The sequence below is a fragment of the Polistes dominula genome, unplaced genomic scaffold (assembly GCF_049000335.1).
Source record: "Polistes dominula isolate Pdom_NZ unplaced genomic scaffold, Pdom_raw_medaka contig_286, whole genome shotgun sequence".
Taxonomy (NCBI): domain Eukaryota; kingdom Metazoa; phylum Arthropoda; class Insecta; order Hymenoptera; family Vespidae; genus Polistes; species Polistes dominula.
This window is the reverse complement of record NW_028300851.1, coordinates 434,940-451,816: the sequence shown is the minus strand read 5'-3', so window position 1 is coordinate 451,816 and position 16,877 is coordinate 434,940. Positions and strand designations below refer to the sequence as shown.

Below are 16,877 nucleotides of genomic sequence, written 5' to 3'. Positions count from 1 at the left end.
AAAGGGTTAAAGATACATATTTAATAAACATTTTCTTAAATTTAAAAAAAAAATATTAAAAACTCCGCCATTGTGACGTCATTCCCGGCGAGCCCTCGGAAAAAAGGTGCATTCGCGTAGATAGCAGAACTCCAAGCAGGATCATCTGAGGTAAAAAAAAATACTTTTTTTTGTTAAGGCTTTAAACTAGAAATTGGACGAAGGAAAAAAAAATGAAAATTGGATGTTTGACAGCGGTTTTTACAAAAAAAATGCAGAATTCAGTAAAAATTCCGCGGCATTAAAAAAAAAAATAGTAGTAATTGAAAAAAAAAAAATCCTTCGTCCAAGTCCTTGTAAATTGTATATCGAAGACCTGTTTAAAATTTCATCGAGATCGGTAGAGTAACCTTCGAGAAATCTTGACAACCGACTTTGAAAACATAGTTTTGAGAAAAACACGTTTAAAGTTTTGAGTGACCATAGAACAGGAAAAAAAATTTTTTTTCTTGACTTACATTGAATCGTCGATTCCTAGGCCATAAAGTAATGAATCTGCAATGCATCTGCAATGTCCTCGGCATCCTTTTGTTCCTGTCTATGACGAATCCTAGCTTCACGAGTCTCTTTCGCAGATTTTTTCTCGGCGGCGCAGATACGGTTTTCGTCAGCATTTCGGGCAAATTCGTGGGAATTTGGGCACAGTCTCCGCTTCTTGGGTCGATCTTTTCTACGAGCACCGTCCACTAATTGAGATCTTGAAACTTTAGGCATTTTTTAATATAATTTACTTTAGACACTTATAACCTCAAAATAAACCTCGTGGTTCAACAAGTAATCACCAAATGAAGTATTTCAACTAGTTACCCTTAGAAAATAAGAAAAATAACCAAGAACGAATGAACAATAGGCGAGCAGCTGCTCTTTTATACCTACGGCAAGCGGAGCCCAGCAGGTAGCCTTGAGCGCGCAACTTTAAAAGGCTGTATCTCTGAAACTATTACTCGGATCAAATTGAAATTTTCGGATAATATTCTAAAGATGTTGTAGATTTTAATAGGCAACAAAAAAAAATCATGTGTGCAGATCACACGTGTTAGAAGTGAAACCTTCAAAAATCTACGTTTCGAGAGAATGAGACGAATGCACAGTTTCAAGAGTAAGATAATTGTAGCATTTATTTAATATAATATTATTACTATATATAATAAGGGTCACCGGTATAGTCTCTGGGTGGAATAGCTGATAAAAAGTACACTTTTCACAATTCAAGCAATAAAAACGGAATGCTGAATGCGATAGTTATAAATAGTCACCAAAATGGTAGAATGCTTATCAAAGGAAATATAATTCGTCAGAAATTAGGTAAATATAAATAATCCTTCTTTTGAAACTCAGGTATAAAATTTTTTTTGTTAGTATGGTTTTCAATTTCCCGTTTTTATCTACATTTTTGCGCTATATAACAAACATTTTAGGATAGATGAAATAAAGACGTTACGAAAAACATATGTAAAAAACTGCTGGACTGAACGAAGTTTCTGGTAAAATGCAATGAAAGATCTAATAAAGATATTCTCTAGAAATGTTTTTTCAACTCTGTAGCCGACCACACTTCGCGAGACCCTTATTATTTATAACATATCTCGTCCTTATTCTTGGACCATAAACTTATCTTTCTAAATACTCTCGTCTAAATAAAGATCTGAACAACGAAAAATAAAAAAAATGCATTGAATCGTATCGCTCTCTCAGCTTATCGAACTGTGTACACTACGAGTCTCAAATTTCAGCTATGTGGTAAGCTCCACCGATTAACGCTGGGCGTTCAACATCTTAAAAATGTTTTTATTTTATTGAAAAATTAGTGTAAGTTTCTTAAATACGCAAATATCACAATTTGTAATATAATTTTCATATATGCATAGGTCAGTACATCTCTTTGAATATTTTTCATAAAAACATATTAGAATCAAATTGAATAGACATATTTTGTCTTTATGCATCAAATATATTTTATAAAGAAGCAAAATAAAAATATAACAGTAATTTTACTTGCTTTTGAATAGAATTTGTCAGCTGCTCCTCATTTATTCCACAGTATTCTCTAATTCTTTTACTCTGATGTATCTGGTAATCTATTTTTCTTTTTACTATTTCAGAAAATACAATTATTATATATTCTATGTACTTCATAATTATTTATTATAATATTTGCAAAATAAAGAATTTAATACTAATTTTTCAATAAAATAGAAACATTTTTAAATAGAAAAGATATGACACGTTGTAAACAAAAACTATAGGCATGAATATTATCGCATCATTAATAAATATAATAAATGTAGATCGAACTTCAACAGACCTTCCCTGTTTTTTATAATTCTTTTCTCATGATAAGGAACCGACCTTGGGGTGTAGGTAGCTGACAAAAACTAATATTTTTAAAATTCTATCTATCAAGATGGAATGCTTAATGCGATAGCCATAGATAGAAACAAAAATTCTAGAATATTTATCGACAGAAAGATACGTCGTCCTCTAACCGAAGTAAATATAATATATTTTTTTTTGAAACTCAGGTAGATGAATTTTTCTTCCACACTTTGAATTTGAGATATCTTTATCATGGGTTAGCATACACAAGTATTTCTTTTTGTGTTGCAACTAATAACTGTAGATACTGTTTAAGAAGGGAACAATTGTGGTCGTATATTTTTCGTTTTATCAGGTTTTGAATTACAACGATTTTAAAATCTATTTCTATTTTCGTTTTCTTATTTTATAATATTGAAAATTTAAAAAAAAAAAATTTTTTCTATATTTTTTTTCTATATTTGAAATATAAGTTATATTATTTTATTCTTATTGGAAATATAAAGTAAATTGAGTTTATTTTTTTTGTCACGTGTCTAGTTTCTCCTATTTAAAAACGTTTCTATTTTATTGAAAAATTAGTATATATTTCCTAAATACGCAAACATTATATTTAAAAAACGTGTCTTTGGATATTTATAAGAAAAGTATTCTACAATGTTGTTTAATTTTTTTTTCTCTGATATATCTGATAATCATTTCATTTTTTTTGTAAAATATTGCAGACAATACAATTATTATATTCTATATATTTCATAATTGTTAATTATAATATTTGCGAAATAAATAATAATTTAATATTAATTTTTCAATAAAATAGAAACATTTTTAAATAGAAAAGAAATGACACGTTTGGTAAAATAAAAACAGACCACGCACCTTCTTTCTTTATTTCGATCGTCGGTTCGTTTGGACCTTATACTTTTGTCGCATACCTACGTGCTTATCTCTGTTTATTCCTTCTACCCTTCTATCGCTCCTATCTACAAATATTTTGAGTATCGTAAGAATACGTGTCCACGCTTTGTAGTATGCAGTCGCAACAAACGCACACATATACAACCAGGAGCGATAACTACGAAGCATAGCATAAAGAGGAGACCGAGAATAGGAAAAACTGTATAGTCATATTCCGTCTCTCATTTTAATTTCAAAGTAGTGAATTTTTATTCTGACAATGGAAGAGAATATTTATCAAGTGAAATGAAAGATTTTTGTGTACAAAAAGGCGTAACTTTTCATTTAACTGTACCACGAACCCCTCAATTAAATTGTGTATCTTAACGCATGGTTAGAACGGTCACTGAAAAAGCCCGCGCAATGCTAAGCGGTGCTAAGTTAAACAAAGTATTTTGGGGTGAAGCAGTTTTAACTGCTACTTATTTAATTAAAATAATCCTAACAAAAGCTTTAAAGCAACAGAAAACACCTACGAACTTTGGCATGGCCAAAAGCCTCAATTAAGATATTTGAAAGTTTTTGGTAGCACGGTTTATATACATGACAAAGTTCGAAAAAGAAAGTTTATAATAAATCATTCAAAGGAATATTGGCTGGTAATGAGCCAAACGGTTATTAAGTGTGGTACGTGGAAAATGAAAAATTTATAGTGGCAAGAGATGTCATTGTTAACGAAACAAATTATCTGGTATCAAGGCCGGAAATGAGACTAAACGAAATAAATACTGAAAATTCAGGAACCGGTAAATTTGGTATATTTGGTAATATTATAAAAACCGTAAAGCCTCATATATCTGATAGTAATAAATCAGATATAACACTAACAGATAATTCTGATGATTCTGAATCAGAAATGTCTGAATCTACTCAGGAAGAAAAATTTAGTAAAGCAATTGAACTAGATAAAATGCCTTTAAAGAAGTTTTTTAGTTTTTATTCGTGTTTGCAAGTTTGGTGTGGACGCGTTTTGTTTTTGAAACATAGGCTACTGAATATTAAGTGATTTATATCGATTGACTCTATTGTTTGCTTATCTATTGCCATCTAACAATGCCTGACAAAACTACAAGGTGGTGTAGTATCTGCGTTCGTCGTATTACTGACGATTCGTTTGCCTCAACAAATAATGTTTGTAAACATACATTTCACCTAGCATGTGCAAAGGTTAGGTGCGCTTTACATTAAAGGGCTGATGTCAAAAACTTTATAGAAGATAAATGTCCTATTTGTCCTTCCACATCTAATGCATTGGATGAGATTAATAGTAAATTAAGTAAAATAGATAAAATTGATGCTAAATTATCTAGTATCGTCGATAAACTAGTAGATATTTCTGGAGTTTGTGCTGGTCTATACGACAAGATTATAATAGCTTAGATAAGCGTGTGTGTGCTTTGGAATAAGCATCTTCTACTTTAGCTACTTCAGCTACTTCACATGCTGACAGCCTTAAAGCTATTCAAAAAGTTGAGATTCGTCAACTGGCTATGGAAACAAAGCAGCTTGCTGATCAATTTATTATTGCTGGAATTCCCGAGGTTGATTCGGAGAATTTAACTGATGTAGTTCTGAAGCTAAATAATTTCTTAGGACTTAAAGATTTTAGCTGCAATAGCATTTTGTTTGCAGAGCGATTTGGCAGAAAAAAATAAAAATGGCCAGAAAAACTTTATACAGCCGTGACATTCTTGTAAAATGCTAATCTTTTCATCTTGTTGATGAGGTTATTGCAGGAAAAATGAAGTATCGTGATATCACGGCAGACGCTATTATTAAAGGCTCTCCGAAAATTCCTATCTATGTAAACAAACGTTATCCATCATCGCTTTATAAACTGTGACAAAATATTATTAAAAAAATTTTAAATATTGCTAAAAGAAATGTTTGGATTGCGTCTTATTCAGTGTGTGTTAAGATTCGAAATAATTTAGCGCCTATAAAGATTTTGCCTTCAATGAATTTATCAACGATTTAAGAACTCAGCCAATAACGTCGTTACATTGATTCACAGCATTGCAGTATTGTTCACAACTCTTTAAGAAATTTAAAAATATGTCACTTTAATGCTCAGTCAATCGTACCACATATTGATGAGTTTCGTGAGTATTTTAGAGATACAGATTTTGATGTTATTGCTGTCTTAGAATCTTGGCTCTTGTCTTGTGTTGTGGATGCTCAAATATTGCTTCCAGAGTTCCACCTACATCGCAACGATCGTAATCGTCGTCATGGCGGTGGCGTTAACTAATTGTACGAAATACACTATCCTCGCAAGTTATTGTCTTCTCCCCAAATCAACAAATGGCTTGTCTGAATATATTATCGTTGAGGTATGGTCCTTTTCACGTAATAAAATTTTGATATCTGTGATCTACCGTCCCCGCCAAATGCTGCTCTATTGGATGAATTTGAACGTGACTTTAGCGAACTTTTTATGTTATATAAGAACATTGTTACTATGGGTCATTTAAACATTAATTTGTGTTATGTAATTATCATTTATCTACTTATCTAAAAGATTTTTGCATTTCTTACAATTTAAATTTTGTTCCGTTTTGTGCTACGCATCACACTGCCACTTCACATACATGGTTGGATCATATCATCATCAACAATAACGACAATTTATTATCTGCCAGTAAATTTTGTGAGCCGTTTCTTTCGGGACATGATCTTATCTCAGTTACTCTTAATTTCAGTATCCCAAAGCAAACATCAACATATATTCGACGTCGCAATTGGAATCTTATTAAAAACGATTCAATTTCTAATACATTGAATAATCGTCAACTATTACATTCGGATAATTTTTCTTCAGTGGATGATTTTCTTTGTTATTGTTATTTAAATCAAAGTAAATAAGACAGTGAATAAATAACAGGAAATCATCGGAATAATTATTGACTTGTGTATAAATAACTTTTTAAAACTAAATGCTACGAAGACTAACGCGATCATCTTTGGCAATCCACAACATGTAAATGATCCAATTTGTATTAATGCTCCAAATATTGTGGTTAATGATAATGTTATTGATTATGTTAAATCAATTAGATATTTAGGTGTTATTCTGGACAATATTCTCTCATAGAGTGAACAATCATTATCTACTTGTAATCGTGCAATGTGCTGCTTAGCTCGTTTAAAAATGAACAATAAACTGTTTAATATGACAATGCATAGAAGACTAGTTGCTACATTAGTGCTTCCGATTTTTGATTATTGTTCAGCTATTTATAGCGAACATTTCAGAAACTATTCAGAAAAAGTTACAAAGAAAATTTAATGCTTGTGTTTAGACATCGAGTTTTTCCTTCCCAGATAACCGACTTTATAACTGTGTTTGTTTTTGGTTACATACGCAACGCAAGATTTGACGGCGTTGTGATCGCCCATGAGGTCACCAATACGACCGACGGCGGAGTGCGACACTCATTGCTCGACCCTGCTCTCGAGCGCATGGCGCTAAGTCACTCTTTTACCATGTAATTAATAAAATCAAGTTTATATCAAGTGGCCTCCTGAATTTATTCGTCAACCCTTACAGTTCAGAAGTGGGATCGAAGTGCGGAAAAAACAAAAAAATTTTTTTTTCTTTCGCGCATTTAACAACAAGTTATGAGAGCAGAAAAGTTGTAAGAAATCCAGCTTGAAAAGTGCTAAAGTCGTTGCGTGTTAATGACAAATTGGTTCACTAATTACGTACGTCTATTGAAAGTTAAGTGTAAGAAATCGAAAAGTCGTCTCGTGCGAGTGGAAAATTGGTCCATGACTCCCGTGTTCGTCTTTTAGAAATTGTGAAAATCGTGACTTTAGTGATTTCGGTATTGTGATTGCGTGAAATTAATTTTACGCAAATTACGAAAAAATTAATTATTACGTCAGATTGCATCATTCTTCCATTGTCTTTGTATCGAAGAAAGAAAAGACTCCAAGATGGCAGAAAGTTTAGCAGTCAATGATTTGAAAGAAATCTTACGTGAAAACGGAGCCGCCACAAACGGCAACAAAGCCGAATTGCTTGCTCAACTTATGCAATTAGACGAGTATGAAACAGTTGTGCAAGAATGGCTATCGAAAAAAGAGGCAGCTAAGCGGCAGGATACTCAAAAAGACGAAATCGAAAGCTTAAAGCTGCAGCTTAGTAAAATGCAAGAAGCAGTGAAATCGTTGACGTTGCTTTTGAGAGAAAAAGTGCAGCAACTAGTCGATCAACGTTGGAAAATCAAGAAGGGCAGATACCAGTCGGAGGGCAGCAGGCAAGCAGAGCGCAACAGCCAACTGGAGGGCAGCAGCCAATTGGATCATTGACGACATCGACGCTAGAAGATGAACAAAATAATCAGCAACGAGAGGTAATCCAGCAGCAGCCAGGTGGGCCGCCGAATGGAATTCCGCAGGCAAGCGCGACGAATCTCAACAATATGGGTACATCATCGGTAAGCGTGCCGAGTCTCAACAATAGGGTTACGTCATCGGCTCTGGTTGCAACGAGCGTTGAGGTAGTTCCGCGAATTTCATTAAATTCGCTCGGGGATTTAGTTGGTGCATTTCACGGAAATAATGAAAAATTCGAAAGTTGGAGTCAACAATTGCTTTTATTCCGTAGATCATATACATTGAATGATAACTTTATGCGAATTATTATTAGCAGTAAAGTTAAGAAAAAAGCATATAGCTGGTTTCATTAAAAACCGGAACATTTAAGGTGCCTATTGATAAGTTGATTGATGATATGAAAAATATATTTAACTCACCTTTAACTAAATTTGATTTGCGAAAGAAATTCGAAAATAGACTATGGCTTGGCACTGAATCGTTCAGCGAGTATTTGTACGATAAAGTTATTTTGGCAAATAAGGCTAAAATTAATGAGTCGGAAATGGTAGACTGTCTTATTGAAGGTATTCCGGATGAAGCTTTACGTGATCAAGCAAAGATTGCAACGTTTTGAAAATAAGGATACGTTACTTTAAAGCTTTCGAAAAAATTAGGTTGAATAAAAAATCGAACGCTGTTAGCAAGAACACAGAATCACCTAAAGGCTCAGCCGGAAGCAAAGACAAAACCAAATCCGAAGCCGATAGTCAAAACAAAGGGGAGCACGAGAGTTCGGAGAAACCCAGCGATAAAAAGAGAGTCCAGTGTTATAATTGTTGCGCGTTCGGTCACATTGCAAATGATTGTAAGAAAGAGAAAGGGCCGAAAGGTTCTTGCTTCATTTGTTCGTCGACGAATCATGTCATCAAAGACTGTCCCGAGAATAAAAAGAAATCGAATAATTCTGAAGCTACGAATATTGAGAAAAACTAACGTTCCGAATTTCACCCACAAATTGCATTGTATTTTGAGGACGATAGCGAAATATTTGAAGTGAATTTTGCGGCTTTGTTAGATAGTGGCAGTCCTATCAGTTTCATTAAAAGTAAGTTTTTGAATCCTGACATGATCGAAGGGTGTGACAATCATGATTATTACGGAGTGAATGATTCGAAATTGAAAATTATTGGCAAAACGACATCTCAGTGCTCGTTGTTTGATCGTACTCGTGCGATTGAGTTATTGGTTGTTGATGATAACACGATGGTTTCGGCAATAGTTTTGGATCGTGATGTATTTAAGATTTTTGAGATAGGAATTTCACAACACATTGAAAAATCGAAAATTGAGAAAAATGAAATTTCAGAGGTTGAAAAAAATGTGAATTATGTTAATGATACTAATAATAGCATAAATCATATTAGTGCGATTATGAATATTAAAATTGACAAAATGAAAAGTGCTGATTCACTGAAAATAAATTCTGAAATTCCATACCATTATCAAAAATAATTGATAGAAACATTCGAAAAAACGTATGTATTAGCTCGTAAGCCCGAAAAGCCGAAGACAAAGGCCGAGCTTTCACTAAAATTGAAAAGTCATAAGCCATTAAGATTTTTACCTCGCAGACTTTCTTTTATCGAAAAAAATAATTTGAAAAATATTATTGATGATTTATTAGAGTGTGGAATAATAAGGCCTAGTGAATCGGAATATTCCTCAGCTGTTGTATTCACACGCAAGAAAAATGGAAAGATAATAATGTGCATTGACTAACGAGAATTGAATAAATTTCTAGAGTCAGATAATTACCCTTTGCCAGTAATTGACGATCAAATTGCATTGCTAAAAGGAAAAAAGTTTTTTACATCTTTAGACTTAAAAGATGGCTTTTTTCACATTGATATTGATATAAGATTCAATTAAATTCACAGCTTTTGTTACACCCTTTTGGTCAATACGAGTTTGTTAAAATGCCATTTGTATTAAAAGTTGCACCTAAACGTTTTTAAAAATTTATTAATCAAATTTTGAAAGAGGTAATTGAATCTGGTGATGCTATTGTTTGTATGGATGATATTTTAATTGCAACTGATCAGTCCTGTTTAGACACTCGATCCGATCGGTCGTGTTTGTAAACAACTGCGTAGTAGTAGTGAAAGTGTTTGGGAAGCTTTGTGTGTACATACATGTATACATATAATACCTACGGATATACTTATACGCATACTTATATACATATATATATACAAGCGAGTATAAAAGTTTAACCGTCAATATCTTTTAACTGACTGGACTGCCATATGGCTAGTCCAATCAGTTAAAATGGCGGAAATATCAAAACAAAAAGATCTAAAATTAAAAATTACCAAGACCGGTACTAAATTCCGAATAAACAACGTCGATTCAAAAAACAATAACAACAGCGATCTTGAAATGGAAACAGAGCACGAAACGACCGTGGCAAATGTTCCCACAACAAGCAACAGGAAACGTAAAATCGAAGAACCTGTACAATTAAACAGCATATTCAGCATGGACTACGACACAGAGGTGCAATGTAATTGGCTCTCGAAAAAAATACCGATCTCAAACTCATTCAGTCCGTTAACCGTAGAGGCTAAAGAACCTTTAGAACCTGCTAGCAAAAAAAGTACCCCTCCACCAAAACCACCTCCAATATTTATCGAAGCCCAGGTGATAGAACCACTGATTGAATTCCTAAAAGTAACTGTAGGCGATAATTACACGCTCAAACAACTCCAAAACGATCAAATTAGACTGCAAGCCGATACAACAGAAATTTATAGAAAAATTGTAATAGCTCTAAAGAATAAAAATACTCATTTCCATACGTATCAAGTAAAAAAGGATAGAAGCTACAATGTAGTGTTAAGAGGGATTCATCCTACAGTGAAAACTGATAGAATAATTGAAGAACTCAAGGTGCATAACCATAAGGTTAGAAGGATCAATAACATTGTCAAATACGACACTAAACAGCAGTTACCATTGTTCTTTATCGAGCTAGAACCCAATATTAATAACAAAGAGATATACAAAATAGTAAGACTACTAAATACGGTTATTTCCTTCGAACCGCCCAGAAAGAAACGAGACCCCAGTGTTTGCGATGTCAAGCCTATGGTCATACGCGAAACTATTGCTTTAGGATTCCTGCTTGTGTTAAATGTGCTGGTAAACATCTAACCAGCAAATGCCCAGTACAAGTTAAAATAGAAAATGCAAGGTGCTCCAACTGCCAAGGCAACCATCCCGCTAGCTATAAAGGATGCATTGTAAGAAAACAACTGCAACAGAAATTATATCCTCCTCTTATTATATTCTTCTATCTTATTATATTATATCCTCCTCTTAAACAAAAAAACTATCCGACAGAAACTACCTCGCAAAATCTTAGTTCTAACCTTAACAATAACAACATAAACAAACAATATATTACACCTAACAAAAGTTATGCCGAAGCATTATCGCCGCAAGCTAAATCACCCTCTTTAAACCAAAATAACGATCAACACAATGAAATATCAGAAATAAAACAACTAATCATACAATCAGCTAAAAATACGGAACTTATAACAAATATGCTTGTTGAGCAAACTAAGCAATTACAGCAACAATCACAACAAATTAACACACTGATACAACTATTAACAAACATATTAGCTATGATGAATAATAAAAATGGCTAAAGAGTTAAAGATAGCAATCTGGAACGCCAATGGACTTCACCGAAGAACTCAGGAATTAAAAGTATTTTTACAAATCAACGAAATAGACGTCATTCTCATCTCAGAAACACACTTAACAGATCAGTACTTTATAAAGATTCCTTTCTATACAGTTTACGATACCAAGCATCCGTCTGGTAAAGGCCACGGCTGTTCAGCAGTAATTATCAAGGATAATATTAAGCATGACTTTCATAGTAACTGGTGCCAGGTAAAATTTCAAGCGACCACGGTAACCATTCTAACTAATAACGGTCCTTTCAAACTGTCTGCTGTCTATTGTCCTCCAAACCACAAGTTAAATTATGAAGACTACACCGAGTTTTTTAAATCCCTAGGAAATAAATTTCTAGTTGGTGGGGATTATAACGCTAAACATTGTTTATGGGGCTCAAAAAAAATCTCGCTTAGAGGAAAAATCCTTGAACAGGTCATACTAAAACTACACCTTAATGTCCTCACTACAGGCGAGCCAGCGTATTGGCCAACTGCAATTGACAAAACACCTGATTTAATAGACTTTGCTGTAATCAAAGGACTAAATCAATCACTCTTTAAAATTAAATCAAGCTTAGATCTTAGTTCTGACCATACTCCAATTATTATAAATTACACAGGCAAACCTATAAATTTTACAAGTACACCTACACTTTGCAATAAAACCACAAACTGGAGTCTTTTCAAACAGTATATCAACGAAAACTTAACTTGCGACGTAAAGCTTAAAAATCCCCTTGAAATTGATACTGCAACTGACAACTTCACTATATTGATTCAAGAAGCTGGCTGGTTTGCTACCAAACAAATAGAGACCAATCGCTGCTAAAATTCCTATCCAGAATATATATTATCTAAAATTAAACGGAAACGCACACTAAAGTAAATATATATGGCAAAGACAAAAAAAAAACTCCTAGTAATAAGAGGAAATTAAACTCCATCACTAAAGAAGTCAAAAGACTAATATATGAGTACAATAACAAAGAATTCCATTCTTACATCAAAGGACTATCGCCGAATGACGACACCAACTATTCCTTGTAGAAAGCCACTAAAAAGACTGAAAAGACCAATTTTAACCTTACCACCTATAAAGAAAGCGGATAACTCATGGGCCAAAAGTTCACAGGAAAAAGCAACAACTTTTGCCGAACAGCTACACAAAACATTTCAGGTCAATAACTCGGATCGTAATTCATTAGATAATATTACAACTCTCCCTCTTGAAGCAAGCACGGAAGGATTTCAAAACATCAAACCCACTTCAGCAGAAGAAGTTAATAACATCATTAGAGGAATTAAGATAAAGAAAACGCCAGGATTTAACCTTATTACCGGGTGAGTTATAAAAGAACTCCCTCCGAAAGCCATTGGGATGTTAACAATTATTTTAAACGCGATACTTAAAAACAAATATTTCCCGATTAGCTGGAAATTAGCACAAATAATTATGCTACAAAAGCCCAATAAAGACCCACACACTTGGTTACGTCCTACAGACCAATTTCATTACTTCCATTATTGTCCAAAATATTAGAGAAAATAATTTTAAATAGACTCCAGACTATCACCTCGGAAAAAAATATTATTCCTCCACACCAATTTGGTTTTCAAAAAAAACATGCTACAGTTGAACAAGTTCACAGACTTACAAATAAAATTACAGAAGCCCTCGAACTTAAACAATACTGTGCGGCATTATTCCTAGATGTAGAGAAAGCTTTCGACAAGGTGTGGCATGAAGGCTTATTATATAAGATTAAACTCAATTTTCCAATCAGCTACTATCATTTAATCAAGTCATATTTAGAAAACAGAACTTTTATAGTAAAAATTCAAGACAGTACCTCTGATATCTACATAATGGAAGCAGGCGTCCTTCAGGGCAGTATACTGGGCCTACCCTATACACGCTTTACACAGCAGATATCCCCACCACAATAAACACTACACTATTCACATTTGCAGACGATACAGCTATACTAACAACACATGAAGATCCCGCTAAAGCATCTCAAATATTACAAAACCATATTCAGCTGCTTGAAGAGTGGTTAAAAAAATGGAAAATAACAATAAATACGGATAAATGCGTCCATATAACCTTCACGTTAAGGAAAAAAGCATCACCTTATATCACACTGAATCATATCGTAATCCGACAAATGAAAGCTGTCAAATACCTGGGTTTGCACATGGACTCCAAACTTACCTGTAAACAACATATAAATAAAAAAATCCAGCAAATTAAGCTTAAAAGGAGAGATATGTATTGGCTTACCAGCAGGCAATCTAAACTATCACCTGAAAACAAATTACTGCTATACAAGGCAATAATCAAACCCATTTGGACTTATGGTATACAACTCTGGGGTATGGCAGCAAAGAGTCATATTCAAAAACTAGAATCACTACAAGCTATAATCCTTAGAACAATAGTTGATGCCCCGTGGTACATACGCAACGACGAGTTACGTAAAGATTTAAATATGTTATCGGTTTCTGATGAAATAGCCCGATTATGCGAAAATTACAAAAATAGACTTGATCAACATCCCAACGCTACTGCAAGTAAATTATACTTATTCGATCAACCCAGAAGACTTCATAGAAAACATTCAATAGACCTACTACGTAACATATAATTAGTGTGTAATCCATTAAATCAACTGTACTAACAGATATACTCGATACTTCTCTGCGGGTTAAGTATCCCACGTGATATATTTACATTGTAATAAACTAATTTACCGAATGTCTAAGCTGGACAAATTGTAAAGAAAAGTGGTCGTAATAAAAAAAAAAAAAAAATTGCAACTAGTACTATTGAACATCATTTGACTGTATTAAAAAAATTTTTTAAGATTTTCAATGGCAACAAAATTGAATCACAATTGACAAAGTGTAGTTTTCTGATGACTGAAATTGACTATCTAGGCTATTAATTCACAGAGAAGGGAATCACACTAACAGACGATCACGTAAGTGGTATTCTGTATTTCCCAGTTCCGAAAAATACTAAAGGCGTTCAAAGTTTAATTGGCCTTGTATCATACTTCTGAAAATTTATTGAGTCATTTTCACACATTGCCAAGCCGCTATATGATTTGTTAAAAATGAAAAGTGAATTCAAATTTAGTGAAGTAAAATTGAATGCTTTTAATGAATTGAAAAAGCGATTGATAAGCGCACCTATACTCGCGATATATGACCCACACGCAGAAACCGAGCTTCACTGCGATGCCAGTTCGCGAGGGTTCGGAGCGATTTTATTTCAACGCGACAGCGATCGTAAGTTACATCCAGTATTTTATTTTTCTCAAATAGCAACTACCGCAGAGAGTAAATACCATAGTTTTTAACTTGAAATGCTTGCTATTATTTATGCTCTCAAAAGATTTCGAGTCTATTAGTACGGTATTAAATTCAAAATAGATACTGATTGCAATTCTTTAGCACTTGCATTGAAAAAACACGATATCAATCCCAAAATCTCACGATGGATTCTCGAGTTACAAAATTATGACTATACGAGTGAACACAAATCGTCAGTGCGAATGCGGCACGTGGACGGCCTAAGCAGATGTAATTTTGTTGCGGTTATCAAAGATAAATCGTTTGAAACTAATTTAGTTATCGCTCAGAATCTTGATGAAAATGTAAAATTGAAAAATGAATTAGAATTGTCCGAAGGTAAATTATACGAAATGAGAAATGGAGTTATTTATAGCCAAATTGGTGAAAAATTATTGTTTTACGTTCCGTCTGAAATAGAAAAAAGTATTTTATTTAAATACCATGATGAACTGGGTCACATGGGTTCCGAAAAAGTAATTGATATCGTCGGCAAAAGTTATTGGTTTCCGCAATTGAGACAAAAAGTCAAAGAACACATACGAAATTGTTTCAAGTGTATCGCGTACAATCCGGTTAGTGGCAAAGTTGAAGGTGAACTCCGAAGTATTCCGAAAGGTGGTCGGCAATTTGAAACGATTCATGTTGACCATGTCGCTATCTCGGATGTTCGCGTGACTACTAAAAAACATGTACTAGTGATTGTAGACAACTTTTCAAAATTTGTTAAACTTTATGCAGCTAAATCTACAACATCGAAAGAAGCCATTGACAGCTTAAAAATTTATTTTTCATGCAATAGTAAACCAAAAAATATTGTATCAGATAGAGGATCGACCTTTACTTCAACGGAATGTTCCGATTTTGTTACAGAATTTGATATAAAGCACATTTTAGTTGCTACAGGTTCGCCTCATGCAAATGGACAAGTCGAAAGAGTAAATCGAACTCTCAAACCTATGTTAGGTAAATTGTCAGACATTGAAGTTGGAAAAAATTGGACTAAAACTCTATCTGAAGTTGAATTTGCTTTTAATAATTTAGTACACAAAACAACGGGAGAAACACCGAGTGTTTTTTTGTTTGGTATTCCTCAACGAGGTAAAGTGCACGATCCTATAGCTGAATTTTTAATCGATAATGTAAATTGCGAAAAAAGAAACCTAAAAGAGATAAGAGATAAGGCCAGTAAGAAAATAATTGAAAAACAAAATCAGGTAATAGCTCAAGCCAATAAAAAGCGAAAAGACGCAATAGTCTATGAAGTAGATGACTACGTTATGATAAAAAATTATGATAATACAGTAGGTATTTCTCCAAAAGTAATTCCACAATTTAAAGGTCCTTATCAAGTGACTAAAGTTTTACGTAATAATAGATATGTCATTGCTGATATACCCAGTTTTCAAGTTACTCAGAAAAAGTATAAAGGTGTTTAGGAACCAGCAAACATGCGTTTATGGCGAAAGAACATCTCTCATTGAATAATTGAATTATTGCATGTTTCCATTTTTATATTGTATTGCTATTTTATATTATGCTTATTTTCAATATATATCTACGTTTTATGCTGTATTTGATTTTTCTATGCATTTAATTTTACTACGTATTTCATTTTAATATGTATTTGAAAAGATAAGTTTCATGGAACGACTTTGCTATAGGTTCAAGGACGAACGATTGTCAGGAATGGCCGAGCTGTAAGAGTATGAGTATGCTATACGTGTGAACCCTACTACGTGTGATGTGAGTGTCTGTGCGCGTGCGTCCAGCTTATGCTAATGAACGCAAGATTTGATGGCGTTGTGATCGCCTATGAGGTCGCTAATACGACCGGCAGCGGAGTCAGTGATCCCATTCGTACGATAATTTGAGGCCTTGTACAATTCAAAATTCAGCCTGTACGATCCAATTTGGAATTTCGTCAGGGTCATCAAATTGTTTTTTACGATTTGATGGTCTTCCGGTGGACTTATCGAACCGCCGATTAGACCAACATAACTACTGCGTTTACTACCTATAAAAAAAAAATAAATAAAAAAAATCATGTGTGCAGATCACACGTGTTAGAAGTGAAACCTTCAAAAATCTAAGTTTCGAGAGAATGAGACGAATAGACAGATAGTAAGATAA

General features: G+C 33.6%; 1 protein-coding gene across 1 annotated transcript in view; it reads right to left on the bottom strand.

Annotated features, from left to right (window-relative positions):
- The window catches only part of LOC107073434 (vitamin K-dependent protein C-like), a 71,572-nt gene that overhangs the window by 30,189 nt on the left and 24,506 nt on the right, over window positions 1-16,877 (bottom strand). The window lies entirely within an intron of this gene.